This window comes from Triticum dicoccoides, chromosome 1A (assembly GCF_002162155.2).
Source record: "Triticum dicoccoides isolate Atlit2015 ecotype Zavitan chromosome 1A, WEW_v2.0, whole genome shotgun sequence".
Classification (NCBI taxonomy): Eukaryota; Viridiplantae; Streptophyta; class Magnoliopsida; order Poales; family Poaceae; genus Triticum; species Triticum dicoccoides.
In genome coordinates this window covers 433,968,750-433,985,859 of record NC_041380.1, presented here as the reverse complement: position 1 = coordinate 433,985,859, position 17,110 = coordinate 433,968,750, and positions in this window count along the sequence as shown.

Sequence of the window (17,110 nt, the reverse complement as noted above, 5' to 3'; positions counted from 1 at the left end):
ACAAAGTGTGGAGATTGGTGCCAAGGCCAACGGGGAACCACAATGTCATTGGAACCAAGTGGATATTCAAGAACAAGCAAGATGCTCATGGGATTATCATTCGCAACAAGGCTCGTTTGGTAGCACAAGGCTACTCCCAAGTCGAGGGTATCGACTACGGTGAAACCTTTGCTCCCGTTGCTCGTCTTGAATCCATTCGCATGTTGATTGCATATGCTTCTCATCATAACTTTAAGTTACAACAAACGGATGTGAAGAGTGCTTTTCTTAATGGTCCTATTAATGAATTGGTTTATGTCAAGCAACCCCCCCGGGTTCGAGGATCCCTACTTTCCCGATCACGTGTATCAACTCGATAAGGCACTCTATGGCCTTAAACAAGCCCCACGTGCGTGGTATGACGACCTTACCGAGTTGTTACAAGACCGTGGTTTTGAAGTTGGGCTAATCGACCCCACTCTTTTTACCAAGAAGGTCAAAGGGGAGTTGTTTGTGTGCCAATTATATGTTGATGATATTATCTTTGGTTACCCTAACAAAGATTTCAATGAGGAATTTGCCGCTCTCATGACCTCAAAGTTCGAGATGTCTTCCATGGGAGAGTTGAAGTTCTTTCTCGGGTTCGAAGTGAAGTAAAGGAGAGAAGGAACCTTCATCAACCAAGCCAAATACACTCAAGACATGCTCAAGAGATTCAAGCTAAGTGATGTCAAGCCGGCTTCCACTCCCATGCCTACCAAGTGCCAACTAGACATTGATCCCAATGGTAAAGCGGTGGATCAAAAGGTATATCATTCCATGATTGGCTCCTTGCTTTACCTTTGTGCATCTAGACCGGATATCATGTTGAGTGTGGGAATTTGTGCATGGTTTCAAGCCGCACCTAAGGAAAGTCACTTTGTGGCGGTTAAGCGAATCTTTCGATATTTGGCTCATACCCCAAACTTTGGCCTTTGGTACCCAAGAGGAGCAAACTTTAAGCTTGTAGGTTATTCGGACTCGGATTGGGCGGGAGACAAAGTGGATAGGAAGTCCACTTCCAGAGGATGCCAATTTCTTGGTTGCTCTTTGGTGAGTTGGTCTTCCAAGAAGCAAAGTTGTGTGTCTCTCTCGTCCACGGAAGCGGAATATGTGGCCGCCGGTAGTTATTGTGCACAACTTTTATGGATGAGGCAAACTTAAAGGATTACGGTGTCACTTGTGACAAAGTGCCTCTTTGGTGTGACAATGAAAATGCCATCAAGATTTCTCTCAACCCAGTGCAACACTTCAAGACAAAACATATTGAGATTAGGTATCATTTCATCCGGGATCACATTAGGCGAGGGGAGATCGAGCTTAACTATGTCAACACTCATGATAACCTTGCAGATATCTTCATGAAGCCTTTGGATGAAGCAATATTTCACGAGTTAAGGCATGAGCTAAATATCATTGATTCGAGCAATGTGGCTTGAACCCTTGCACACCCCACCTCACTCAACTTGTTGTCTAGTTTAGGTGTAGGCATGGACATAGGGGGAGTGTTGTTCTCTCAATGAACTTTCCCTCCCCCCATAATGCATAAACTAACCAAACTCTTTCACATTAGCCATTTTTATGGTACTTGTGCTTCAAAGACGAGTGTTGGTCGTGAGCCCAAGGTTAAAATCTTCGCGGCGCCATACCTCTGAACTCAAACATAGGTGGCCTCGGCCACCGTCCTCTCTTGGAGAGGTGTGTGTCTTCTTTCTTTTTGTCAGTTTTGTGTGTGTGTTCTCGTTTTGTCTCGGTTTTTTTCTCTTGTGTTCTGCCCGGTTTTGTCGGCCCTTTTTGCAGCAGAGCGGTACTACCGCTGACAAGCGTCAAGCGGTACTACCGCCCACCCCAGCGGTACTACCGCTGCGGGGCGGGCGACGGGGGGTTATGTCAGGGTAGGGGGAGTTGCTTCTCCCCCATACCCATTCGCCCCCACTCGTCTTCCTCGTTGCTCCTGCAACCTCTCGCGGCAGGAGGGGCCCGGCCGTCCACCGTTTTCATGTCGTCCCTCTCCATTTCCTCCGGTGGAGTCGATCCCCACCACGTCCTCTTGCCATGGATGCCGGTATTGCCCCCATTCCCGTTATCTCTTTGCCTAGATCTTGCATCTAGTTTTTAGGGGCAATAGGCATTGTTCATCTCGTCTTTCGGCCAAGGCGAGGCTTGAGTAGGATGGAGATGGCTTCTAGGCACTATGGATTGCAGTTTGGTAGGTTTCTTTTTGAATTTGGCATCTCCGGTAGTGCCGGATCTGACCACGGTAGTAGGGAACCGCTGTGCCCTATCTGACGCGGTACTACCGCTCTCCTCGAGCGGTACTACCGCTCAAGCGGTACTGCCGCTGTTGTGTCACGGTACTACCGCTCATGCGGTACTGCCGCTGTTGGGTCGCGGTACTAACGCTGGATGCCCAGTTCCATCTTTTCCTACCAAGCTTGGATCCTTGTTGTTTTGTTTGGTGGCTTATGCTCTTTCTTTCGTGTGTTTCTTCTGGTCGTGTGTTTTGGTTCCAGGTGATGATCATCCTGAGCAGCAGGTCCGCCGTGTCAACCCCAGTCGTGCAACGTCAAAGCGCTACCGCACTTCTAAGTCAGTAGGTGGTTCCTCTAGTACTTAACCGCAGCCAGCAGGCGCAACCTCAAGTGCTCCACCGCCACCTCAACAGTCGAAGAGATCCGCCAACAAGCCAAAGGGAAAGACTGTGACTGAGATGACTGCCAAGGAGTTTTGTTCAAAGCGTCGCTGCAACCCCTATGAGGAAGACCAAGATCCCACTTTGGTCAACCAGCCATTCTAGAACCGCTTTCAGTTTTCCATCTATTTTGATGTGATCAAGGCTAAGAAGAATCTCTATGTTGATGTACGCTCCATCGGCACAGATGCTATTGTTGGGGATCGTAGTAGAAATTTAAAATTTTCTACGCATCACCAAGATCAATCTATGGAGTAATCTAGCAACGAGGGGAAGGGGAGTGCATCTACATACCCTTGTAGATCGCTAAGCGGAAGCGTTACTAGAACGCGGATGAGGTAGTCGTACTCGTAGCGATTCAGATCGCGGTCGATTCCGATCTAAGCGCCGAACAACGGCGCCTCCGTGTTCAACACACGTGCAGCCTAGTGACGTCTCCCATGCCTTGATCCAGCAAGGATAGAGGGAGAGGTTGGGGAAGACTCCGTCCAGTAGCAGCACGACGGCGTGGTGGTGGTGGAGGAGCGCGATACTCCAGCAGGGCTTCACCAAGCACTATGAGAGACGAGGAGGGAGAGAGGTAGGGCTGCACCTTGGGAGAGAGAGACTCATGCGTTGTGCAGCCCCAAAACCTCCACTAAATATAGGGGCAAGGGCAAGGGCAGGCGCCCTAGGGTTTCCCCTAGGGGAGGCGGCGGCCAGGGCAGATGGGATCTCCCCCTTGGGTGACTTGGCCCCCAAGCTAGGAGGTGGGAACCCTATGGGGCGCCCCAAACCTCCTGGTCACGTGGGAATAGGTGTGGGGGGCGCACATCCCCTTAGTGGGCTGGTTTGCCCCCTTCCCTTGGCCCATGAAGCCCTCCAACACTTGCCGGGGCTCTCGAAACACCTTTCGGTCATGCTGGTCATCACCCGGTACCTCCGGAACACTTCCGGACTCCAAAACCCTTCGTCCAATATATCAAACTTCACGTCCGGACCATTCCGGAACTCCTCGTGACATCCGGGATCTCATCCGGGACTCCGAACAACATTCGGTAACCGCGTACATACTTTCCCTATAACCCTAGCATCATTGAACCTTAAGTGTGTAGACCCTACGGGCTCGAGAATAATGCAGACATGACCGAGACATCTCTCTGGTCAATAACCAACATCGGGATCTGGATACCCATGTTGGCTCCCACATGTTCCACGATGATCTCATCGGATGAACCACGATGTCAAGGATTCAGTCAATCTCGTATACAATTCCCTTTGTCTACCGGTACAGTACTTGCCCGAGATTCGATCGTCGGTATCCCGATACCTTGTTCAATCTCGTTACCGGCAAGTCTCTTTACTCGTTCCATAACACATCATCCCATGATCAACTCCTTTACCGGATCTAAAATAGGAGGTATACCCAACTGTTTTTGGGTATTCTATGAAGATGCATTTATCCGCTTTGGGTTCGAGCTTATCAGCCTGAAACTTTTTCACATAAGCATCGCAGCCCCAAACTTTTAAGAAACGACAGCTTAGGTTTCTCTAAACCATAGTTCATACGGTGTCGTCTCAACGGAATTGTGTGGTGCTCTATTTAAAGTGAGTGCGGTTGTCTCTAATGCCTAACCCATAAATGATAGTGGTAATTCAATAAGAGACATCATGGTATGCACCATATCCAATAGGGTGCAGTTGTGATGTTCGGACACACCATCACACTATGGTGGTCCATGCGGTATTAGTTGTGAAACAATTTCCATAATGTCTTAATTGTGTGCCAAACTCGTAACTCAGATATTCATCTCTATGATCATATCATAGACATTTTATCATCTTGTCACGACGATCTTCAACTTCACTCTGAAATTACTTAAACCTTTCAATAATTCAGACTTGTGTTTCATCAAGTAAATATACCCAGCATCTACTCAAATCATTTGTGAAGTAAGAACATAACGATATCCACTGCATGCCTCAGCACTCATTGGACTACACACATCAAAATGTATTACTTCCAACAAGTTGCTTTCTTGTTCCATCTTACTGAAAACGAGGCCTTTCAGTCATCTTGCCCATGTAATATGATTTGCATGTCTCAAGTGATTCAAAATCAAGTGAGTCCAAACGATCCATCTGCATGGAGTTTCTTCATGCATATCTACCAATAGACATGGTTCACATATCTCAATCTTTTTAAAAACAAGTGGGTCCAAAGATCCACCAACATGGAGCTTCTTCATGCGTTTTATACCAACATGACTCAAATGGCAGTGCGACAAGTACGTGGTACTATCATTACTATCTTATATCTTTTGGCAAGAACATGTGTATCACTATGAGCGAGATTCAATAAACCATTCATTTTAGGTGCAAGACCATTGAAGGTATTATTCAAATAAACAGAGTAACCATTATTCTTCTTAAATGAATAACCGTGTGGCAATAAACATAATCCAATCATGTCTATGCTCAACGCAAACACCAAATAACAATTATTTCGGTTTAACACCAATCCCGATGGTAGAGGGAGTGTGCGATGTCTGATCACATCAACCTTGGAAACACTTCCAACACATATCGCCATCTCACCTTTAGCTAGTCTCCGTAGCCTTTTATTTCGAGTTACTAACGCTTAGCAACTGAACCGGTATTTATTACCCTGGTGCTACTAGGAGTACTAGTAAAGTACACAATAATATGGCGTATATCCAAAATACTTCCGACCTTGCCAGCCTTCTCATCTACCAAGTATCTAGGGTAGTTCTGCTTCAGTGACTGTTCCCCTCATTATAGAAGCACTTAGTCTCGGGTTTGGTTCAACCTTGGGTTTCTTCACTAGAGCAGCAACTAATTTGCCGTCTCATGAAGTATCACTTCTTTCCCTTGCCCTTCTTGAAACTAGTGGTTTAACCATCAACAATTGATGCTCCTACTTGATTTCTACTTTCGTGGTGTCAAACATCGCGAGTTGCTCAAGGATCATCATGTCTATCCCTGATATGTTATAGTTCATCACGAAGCTCCAATAGCTTGGTGGCAGTGACTATGGAGAACCATCACTATCTCATCTGGAAGATTAACTCCCACTCGATTCAAGCGATTGCAGTACTCAGACAATCTGAGCACATGCTCAACGATTGAGTTTTTCTCCATTAGTTTGCAGGCTTAAGAAACTTGTCAGAGGTCTCATACCTCTTAACGTGGGCACTAGTCTGAAATTCCAATTTCAGTCTTTGGAACATCTCATATGTTCTGCGACGTTTCAAAAACGTCTTTGGTGCCACAATTCTAAACTGTTAGTATTACGTACTGAACTATCACGTAGTCATCAAAACGTGTATGTCAGATGTTTCCCAACATCTATAGACGATGCTCGAGGTTCAACACACTGAGCGATGCATTAAGGACATAACCCTTCTGTGCAGCAATGAGGACAATCCTCAGTTCACGGACCCAGTCTGCATAATTGCTACTGTCAACTCTCAACTAAATTTTCTCTAGGAACATATCTAAAACAGTAGAACCAAAGCGTGAGCTACGACATAATTTGCAAATACCTTTTGACTATGTTCATGATAATTAAGTTCATCTAATCAAATTATTCAATGAACTCCCACTTAGATAGACATCCCTCTAGTCATCTAAGTGATACATGATCCGAGTCAACTAGGCCGTGTCCGATCATCATGTGAGACGGACTAGTCATCATCGATGAACATCTTCATATTGATCGTATCCACTATACGACTCATGTTCGACCTTTCGGTCTTCCGTGTTCTGAGGCCATGTTTGTACATGCTAGGCTCATCAAGTTAACCTAAGTGTATTGCGTGTGTAAATCTGGCTTACACCCGTTGTATGCGAACGTTAGAACCTATCACACCCGATCATCACGTGGTGCTTCGGAACAACGGACCTTAGCAACGGTGCACAGTTAGGGGGAACACTTTCTTGAAATTATTGCGAGGGATCATCTTATTTATGCTACTGTCGTTCTAAGCAAATAAGATGTAAACATGACAAACATCGCATGCAAATCATAAAGTGACATGATATGGCCAATATCATCTTGTGCCTTTGATCTCCATCTTCGAGGCATGACATGAACACCATCGTCACCGGCATGACACCATGATTTCCATCATCATGATCTCCATCATCGTGTCTTCATGAAGTTGCCTCGCCAACTATTACTTCTACTACTATGGCTAACGGTTAGCAATAAAGTAAAGTAATTACATGGTGTTTTCATTGACACGCAGGTCATAAATAAATTAAGACAACTCCTATGGCTCCTGCCGGTTGTCATACTCATCGACATGCAAGTCGTGATTCCTATTGTAAGAACATGATCAATCTCATACATCACATATATCATTCATCACATCCTTTTGGCCATATCACATCACATAGAATACCCTGCAAAAACAAGTTAGACGTCCTCTAATTGTTGTTGCATGTTTTATGTGGCTGCTATGGGTTTCCAACAAGAACGTTTCTTACCTACGCAAAACCACAACGGTGATATGCCAATTGCCGTTTACCCTTCATAAGGACCCTTTTCATCGAATCTGATCCGACTAAAGTGGGAGAGATAGACACCCGCCAGCCACCTTATGCATCAAGTGCATGTCAGTCGGTGGAACCTGTCTCACGTAAGTGTACGTGTAAGGTCGGTCCGGGCCGCTTCATCCCACAATGCCGCCGAATCAAGATAAGACTAGTAACAGCAAGCAAATTGAACAAATCATCGCCCACAACTACTTTGTGTTCTACTCGTGCATAGAATCTACGCATAGACCTAGCTCATGATGCCACTGTTGGGGATCATAGCAGAAATTTAAAATTTTCTACGCATCACCAGGATCAATCTATGGAGTAATCTAGCAACGAGGGGAAGGGGAGTGCATCTACATACCCTTGTAGATCGCTAAGCAGAAGCGTTACTAGAACGCGGATGAGGTAGTCGTACTCGTAGCGATTCAGATCGCAGTCGATTCCGATCTAAGCGCCGAACAACGGCGCCTCCGCGTTCAACACACGTGCAGCCCGGTGACGTCTCCCATGCCTTGATCTAGCAAGGAGAGAGGGAGAGGTTGGGGAAAACTCCGTCCAGTAGCAGCATGACGGCGTGGTGGTGGTGGAGGAGCGCGGTACTCCAACAGGGTTTCGCCAAGCACTACGAGAGACGAGGAGGGAGAGAGGTAGGGCTGCGCCTTGGGAGAGAGAGACTCGTGTGTTGTGCAGCCCCAAAACCTCCACTATATATAAGGTCAAGGGCAAGGGGAGGCGCCCTAGGGTTTCCCCTAGGGGGCGGCGGCCAGGGCAGATGGGATCTCCCCCTTGGGTGACTCGGCCCCCAAGCCAGGAGGTGGGAACCCTAGATGGGGTGCCCCAAACCCCCTGGTCACATGGGAATAGGTGTGGGGGCGCACAACCCTTTAGTGGGCTGGTTTGACCCCTTCCCTTGGCCCATGAAGCCCCCCAACACTTGTCGGGGCTCCCGAAACACCTTTCTGCCATGCTGGTCATCACCCGGTACCTCCGGAACACTTCCGGACTCCAAAACCCTTCGTCCAATATATCAATCTTCACCTCAGGACCATTCTGGAACTCCTCGTCACATCCGGGATCTCATCCGGGACTCCGAACAACATTCGGTAACCGCGTACATACTTTCCCTATAACCCTAGCGTCATCGAACCTTAAGTGTGTAGACCCTACGGGCTCGGGAATAATGCAGACATGACCGAGACATCTCTCTAGTCAATAACCAACAGCGGGATCTGGATACCCATATTGGCTCCCACATGTTCCACGATGATCTCATCGGATGAACCACGATGTCAAGGATTCAGTCAATCCCGTATACAATTCCCTTTGTCTACCGGTACAATACTTGCCTGAGATTCGATCGTCGGTATCCCGATACCTTGTTCAATCTCGTTACCACTACAAGAAATATGTCAACTTATGACCACCACTATTGGTCACTGAAAGGTCACAAATTTCCATTTATGACCTTTTTGTGACCAAAAACATAAGGTCAAAAGCTGGGCGTCGTAAACTGACTATAGCGACCTTTAACAAAAGGTCGTTGATCCCATGACCTTCTGTTTTGGTCGCTAGCTCTCTCCCCAGGCCATGCCGGATCCGACGTGGCAATCTGACGTGGCAAAATTGCGACCAATTGAAAAGGTCAAAAATTAGAATCGGCCCGGTCCATTTCGGTGCTTTAGATGGGCCGAGCCCATTAATTCAGCCTTTTTAATATATATATATATATATATATATATATATATTGTTAATTTTCGCTAAGTACATGGCCCTGGCCCAACAATTTGGCCTTTTTTTGTTTTCTGAGCTTCTTCCATTTTTCTGGGCCTCGGCCTTTCTGCGGTCCATTTAATTTTTTAAAATTTTTAAGATGTTTTTCCTTTCATTTTTTTGTCCAATATTGTTTGGGCTAAGGCCTCTTCTAGCCCATCAATATTTTCAGCCCACTAATTCAAAGGACTGGACAACAGAGAAACAATTCAGTTTTTTTCAATTTTGCTATCAAAGCAACATTTGTTTCACTATACAATCATACATCATTTCTTGCAGTTACATCATTTGAAGCAGCAACTAAAAGATTGTCATCTATAACAAACGACAACCAGTCAAAAGAAAGATCACCATCACAGCTCCAGCGACTACTTATACACTACAAGTTCCACTTATGTGCAAACCTACAAGAAGGCCATGCTTCCGATTAGATTTGGTTGCATCACTTCCAGTTTGCTAACGGCATGTCTCCAGCAGCACATCTCATTCCATCACAGCAGCAGCAACCTGTAGAAAAAATAGATACACACAAGTTTAATTTGCTGCATAATCATGGACAAGTCACACAAAATTTCAGTAAACTGTAGATGCTCAAAATTTCAGTGAACTTTGCATGATTTTGCATAAATATTACTACTGTAGCAGCAATTTGTATAATTTTGCAAACTTACAACACTGACCCAATAAAATGAATTCCTAATTCTAGTTTAGTTCAAAAAAGAAAAAGAACAGATACTTCCAGTTTGTATAATCTGAAATTGAAGACTGAAATTTAAGAATGAAAAGATGATTGAACACTGAAAGAGGTTAGCAAGTTGCTTGTTGGTTTCATCACAAGTACCAGGAGTATTTTTAAACCTACGCAAGTCATTTTTTTAAACCTACGCAAGTACCAGGAGTATTTCACTCCTTTCCAGTGCAACTACACAAAATTTGTTTGAGTAGCAAATCTAGGAGTACTGGAGAACTCCAAGTTAAATGTACTCAAAGCAACCACCAAAATCTCACAATACCGGTCGTTAACTAGACACGTTATATAGACAATTAGGATGCATGCAATAAACATACAGAAGTTATATAGAGCAGCAACAATGGCATCACAGTTGAGTTGCCAGACCAAAACAAAGCCATGTATGTATGTAACAAAATCAGCCAAACTGAATATGCATCATCAGCTGATTAAAAGTAGTGGATAATAGTATAGTTCATCAACTGATATGGGCAGCTAGCCAAGTTTCCCAATGGGAGTACCAACATAGCAGCAATAAAAATAACAGAAAATTAAAATATAAGTGTGGCAGCGCATAGAACATTTGCTAGAAAAAACATGATTCCACCTTGTTTTAACAGAACTTTTAAACTTAATAGTAATGTGCTTATCCATGGCATCATCAGTCTTAACCAAACAGAGCAAGTAAAGGAGCTAATAGTCCTAATTCAGGTCATGTTATCATATCAGGTATTGCATAAAGACATCTTGGGACATATATAAAGCATCCTCAAATAATCAGCATACACCTCCAGAGATGGGGAAGCCATTCTCTCCAATGTTGAGGGCAAGGTTCTGCCCAATGACGGCGAGGCCAGCAAGACCAATTCTGGTGAGAGCCATCTCTTACCTGAAAAGCGATGCATCAAACACGTCATGTACCGAACATCATCAGGTAATTTATGCATGTCTGACTCGAAAGGTCAAAAGCCTGCCTTCACAAAAAATGATCATGCATATGAACTAGATAGAAGAACAATCTTCATCCTAATGAGAAAAGTGACAGGTGAATAACTGAGTACTGGGATATATGTGACAGGGCAGACAGCACAACATGCACTTGGGTGACAAATTAAATCCACAATCAAGTTGCAGCTAATCGACAATCAAGACATGGGATATGTGCCTGAGTGTAGACATGTGCCTGAGTGTAGAAAACCTATTCGATCTGTGTTTATCTAGTGCATTCCATTTGCCTTAATCTTAAATCACGGTTTTGTAATGCAGATGCTTTGCAGCTTGGTCATAGCAAATAGTGTTGTGCATTACTGAAACACAGGCTGGAGTTGGGCATAAAGACCGAAACACAAGCCCATTTTCCGGTATTTTTTGGAATAGGTCATTCATGGTTTCTAGTTTATACGTATGTAGGTGCCATCTCCACTGAAGATGGTTCGAACTACTACTCCAGTACATACTAATAAAACTTGACACAGGCTAGTTCAAACTACATACTAATAAAACTAGATCAAGTTGGTGACAGACATCAGATGCTTCTAAACAAGCAAGGGGCATCGCTTCCTACTCCTAAAATGAAGAGAAAACACATGTGGCGCTATGATTGATGCAGCAAAAATAAAGCATCGGTGCAGTCTGTTTCATCCTACTGATTGTGCCGCTTGTGAGGCACCAATTTCAATTTGTAGGCACGCTGGTGTCGTATGCATGCCGCCCCAGGATGTCGATGGTCATCTGCGTCCTGAGAAAACCAAGCCACAACAAACTGAATTTCTGACAAAACCAAGCCACATTGAACTGAATTTTAGAACAATAGACAAAATATGTGGCATGCATATACATGGGGCGTGCACAGGTCTGTCAGAGGACTCACCACGGTATCCTGTAGCACCGAGCAGCAGTCTCGAGGCACTTCAGGAGGGCTTCGCACCGTGACTTCATCGTTATCATCGTCCACTGTTGCCATTGCCAGGGCTGAGATGGCATCTTTGATCTTCCCTACAGCCTTTGAAAACTATAGAATAAGACACCGGTCCATTAGTGCAAAATACACAAGCCAATTAAGCATGTTCCTCCAATATTATGCAATCTCAGATGCAAACAGGTAACAACACCTATTTATATGCATAAACTAACTAAGATTTTCTAGCAAGATAGATGGCAGCACAGTTGACCTTGAAGGGCAGTAAGAAATTTCATCATCTTATCATTGGTCCAAGAATCAATATAGTGTAAAATTTCTGAGAAAAAGATGCATTTTTTAGAGACAAGATAGTGTACAAGAACAAGACACGGTCTGTAGATTAGCCAAAGTGAGATGGGTATGAGGTTACAACAGTAACATGATGACACACATTTGAGGTTACAGTACTTCCCTCACATCTCATAGCTAATATATGACCATCACCGACGACCATAAACAGTGGCTTTAGCCCCAAGCCACCAGCTCACCAAAAACAGCAAGACAAGATGGCTTGGGGCTAAAACCAGTAATCAATCGTCTGCATGTATATATCTAGTCAATAAAATATCTACTACACAAGTGCATACAGTACTCAACATCTACTACAAGTGCATACAGTACTCAACATTCACTCAAAGTATGTTGTGCAGGATCACACCATTCCATTTTCAATCAAAGTGCAACAGTACATCACATTTTTGGATGATCACCAAAGGCAAAACTACTCCTGACTATGATCATCAACATCTACTACTGCTAACTACTCCATGTGCAATCCTACTTTCCACTAAAACTTCCTCACCCTCCATTCACCCTGTTCAAGCAGTACTGTAGTAAAACTACTCCTAATGCTACAGCAGTTAACAACAAGTTAAATTACTGTGATGTGCAAAATTTACAGTAAATACTCCACTGAATATTACTGAAACTTAACATAAGTTCACTAAGCTTTTTCAATTTCAGAATATACAAGTCAGAAAATAAGCTTGCAAGCAAGTTTATGTAAGTAATGCACACTGGAGTACAATACTTCTATGGATTTCTGCAAATAATTCATGATTTTCTAACTAATCCAAGATGTCCATTTAATTAACTAGAAAAGTAAGTTAAATCTTATTGAATCTTGTTAAATACTCCAAGCAAAATTACTCCACACATGTACAGTTCAATCTTGTTAAATACTCTAAGCAAAATTACTCCACACATGCACATGTCTCAAGGAACCAGCAGCGCTGCTTGCTCCCTTGGTCCGGCTCCTTACTGTGCGGGATGACTGAGACTCGGATGCAGAGCGAGCTCCCTGCAAATGACATATTGTATCAATGCTTTGCAGCAACAAAAGGAACTCACATACAATAGAACTTGCGCAATAGTGTATCAACACCCCAAAGGAGGCATTACAAAATTCTCAAAGAATGTTTCCGAAGGGATATAAGTGGAAGCAAAAGAATATAATGAGATGTCACCATATGTATGTGCATAATAATTGTACGTATATAATCTGACTTGATTTCTTTCTTAAAAAAACATGACATGCTACAATATCAATACGCATGTGAGCAATTTTGACCTTTGCAAGGAGTAACAAAACTGACAATACAGAAACATGACATGTCACGAAGATGCGTGTTGGGTCGAATTCCATATTGACATGTCATGATTAGTTAAGTTCCAGAAATTATCAATTTGCAAATCAGTGTTCTAAGACTTAAAAATAATAATGAACAACGGATCACCTTTTGTACACACATAACCATAAAATTACAAGCAATTGGGGTTGGGGGCGCTGTCGGGGCTTCGGCCTTGGCTAGCAGCAGCGGCGACAGTGCTAGCAAGCAGCAGGCTACAGAGAGCAAAAGCAAGCATCTAAAGAGCAGTAGGCGCGGCCAGGGGAAGGGGCTGTTGCACACGGGTGGCTGTAGGGGCGTGGCCAGGTCGTGCGCAGGATGCAGGGGAGGGGCTGGGACGAGAGCGACCATGGGCGTGAGCGGACGGGCGACGGCGGGCGAGCACCAGCGATGGCACGACGGCACCAGCAGGCGCGGTCGTGGCGGCAGGGTTGGGTCGCGGACAAGCCCGAGCACACGCGCGTGAGGGCGCGGGCAGGGTGCGGCCTCAGCGAGGCAGGGCGTGGGTGGCGCACGGCCATGCGAGGGGCGGCCGGCGCGGTGAGCACGAGCCCATAGGGAAGTGGTGGGCGGCGCAAACGGTGACTAAACAAGGGGGAAAGCGAGGGAATCGGTGGATTCGCTCACCAGGATGACAGCGATGATGGTGATGCAGCCCGCCATGATGCTGAGATGCAAGCACAGCTCCTTGTACGCCGCCTCCTTGCTTGGCTTCCGGGTGCGGGGAGGGGCTGGGGAGGGAGGTCGCTGTGAAGGTGGGGGCGGTGTTGGGTGTCGGCGGCGGGATTGTTGCGGTGGAGGTGGGGGTGGGGAGAGGAAGAGCTTGAGTGGATCTGCAGCCAGGGAGGAGAGGGGAGAGGAGCGGAGGCGGTGGCTGAGGCGAGGGGAAGGAAGGGGAGGACGGTCGTCGGCTGCGGGATCTGGGGGAGGACGGGTCATCGGCGGGATAGAGGATGGATCTGAGGTTGGGGCAGAGAGGGAGGAGGTGGCGGTGGCGAGGAGCTGAGGGAGAAGGAGTGCGGGTGCGGGTTAGGGTTTGGGTGGTTGGGCTGCGGTTGGGTGAAGGGGTGAGGGCTGCCGTTGGATCCAGAAGCATCCGACGGTGGTTGATGCATGATCCGCGTGATATGCCTATGGACCAATCAGAGCGCACCAACAATTTGAAGATTTTTTGACCATATAAATTGGTCATGATTGATTACATACAAATTTTTCATTTCATTTTTCAATCCTAAAAATGAGTTTTTTTGTAAAAGACCTATCAAATATTTGTTCAAATGATGTCATATTTTGCACAAGTTTACATCGTAGATTGGCAAACAACATTGACAAAGGGAGTTTTTATTTCTTTTGCATGAAAAACAATTTTCCATTTTTTGAGTGCCCAAAAATAAGTTTTTTAAGGACTTACCATATATTTGTTGCAAAATTGTACCAAATCAATTTTCTAAAATACTAGGCCATAAATAATGCACAATTGATTAAATGGTTAGGTGTCAAAAGTTTCGATGCACCTCTCATGGAAAAGACAAATTTTCACGATTCAGTAGAAAGCGGGTAAAATTTGAACTGTAGCTACCTCATAGTTTGCTCTTTATTTTTTACAAAAATCATTTCTAGGTACATAAGTATCTATTTAATCAGAGAAACACCAAAAAAATTCCAAGATTCAACCACTAGCTAGGAACGGTCATGCCCGCCGTTTTGACCGCATTTTGAAACAGGCATAAAAAATTCAAAAAAAATCAAAAAATTGGGAAACCTTCGCATTGTGTCATTTTATGTGGCCAAGTTCCCAGGAAAAATAATAAACTTGTAATGCGGCAATTATTTTTAAAAAGTGTTCTCAGAAACGAGCTATCACGTGTGGAGATCAATGGCTTTCAAGCCAAATGATCAATCTTATGGCCACATTCATGGCATAGTTTGTTCAAATAATCTCATATTATGCACAAGGGTGCATATTGGAATGGCAAACAATGTTGCCTAAGGAGGTTTTCTTTTTCTTTGGATGAAAGAACCATTTTCCATTTTTCGAGTGCCCAAAAGGAGGTTTTTTTGTGAAGGACCTCCTAAATAATTGTTGCAAAATTGGACCAAATCATTTTTCTAAAATACTAGGACATATATAATGCACAATTGACCAAATGGTTGGGTGAAAAAAGTTTTGATCCACCTCTGGTGAAAAAGACAAATTGTCGTCGATTTAGTTGGAAACGGGTCAAATTTGAACTGTAGCTGCCTCATAGTTTGCTCTTTATTTTTTACAAAAATCATTTCTAGGTACATAAGTATCTATTTAATCAGAGAAACACCAAAAAAAATTCCAAGATTCAACCACTAGCTAGGAACGGTCATGCCCGCCGTTTTGACCGCATTTTGAAACGGGCATAAAAAATTCAAAAAAAAATCAAAAAAATGGAAAACCTTCGCATTGTGTCATTATATGTGACCAAGTTTCCAGGAAAAATAATAAACTTGTAATATGGTAATTATTTTAAAAAAGTGTTCTCAGAAATGAGCTATCATGTGTGAAGATTCATGTATTTCAACCCAAACGATCAATTTTATGGCCACATTCATGGCATAGTTTGTTCAAATGATCTCATATTGTGCACAAGGGTGCATCTTGGAATTCCAAACAATGTTGCCAAAGGGAGATTTCATTTTCTTTGCACGGAAAATTCATTTTCCATTTTTTGAGTGCCCGAAAGGAGGTTTTTTTGTGAAGGAACTACCAAATAATTGTTGCAAAATTGGACCAAATCATTTTTATAAAATACTAGGCCATATTTAATGCACAAATAACAAAATGGTTGGGTGTAAAATTTTTTGATCCACCTCTCTTGAAAAAGGCAAATTTCCGCCGATTCAGTTGGAAGCGGGTCAAATTTGAACTGCAGCTGCCTCATAGTTTGCTATTTATTTTTTTCAAAAATCATTTCTAGGTAATAAGTATCTATTTAATCAGAGAAACACCAAAATAATTCCAAGATTCAACCACTAGCTAGGAACGGTCATTCCCGCCGTTTTGACCGCATTTTGAAACGGGTATAAAAAATTAAAAAAAAATCAAAAAATTGGGAAACCTTCGCATTGTGTCATCATATGTGGCCAAGTTCATAGGAAAAATAACAAACTTGTAATACGACAATTATTTTAAAAAAGTGTTCTCAGAAACGAGCTATCATGTGTGGAGATCAATGGCTTTCAAGCCAAATGATCAATCTTATGGCCACATTCATGGCATAGTTTGTTCAAATGATCTCATATTGTGCACAAGGGTGCATATTGGAATGGCAAACAATGTTGCCTAAGGAAGTTTTCATTTTCGTTGGACGAAAAAACCATTTTCCATTTTTCGAGTGCCCAAAAGGAGGTTTTTTGTGAAGGAACTACCAAATAATTGTTGCAAACTTGGACCGAATCATTTTTATAAAATACTAGGCCATATTTAATGCACAATTGACAAAATGGTTGGGTGTAAAAAATTTTGATCCACCTCTCGTGAAAAAGACAAATTTCCGCCGATTCAGTTGGAAGCGGGTCAAATTTGAATTGCAGCTGCCTCATAGTTTGCTATTTATTTTTTCCAAAAATCATTTCTAGTTACATAAGGACCTATTTAATCATAAATACATGGTTTGGTGGCGATACGTCGAGGTTTGGGCGGTGGCCGAGGGCCTCAACTCTAGAGCGCGTAAACTCGCATGCCCGTTGCGTGGTCACCGCGTGACCGTAATGTTGCCATGTGTTCTGGGCGTCTT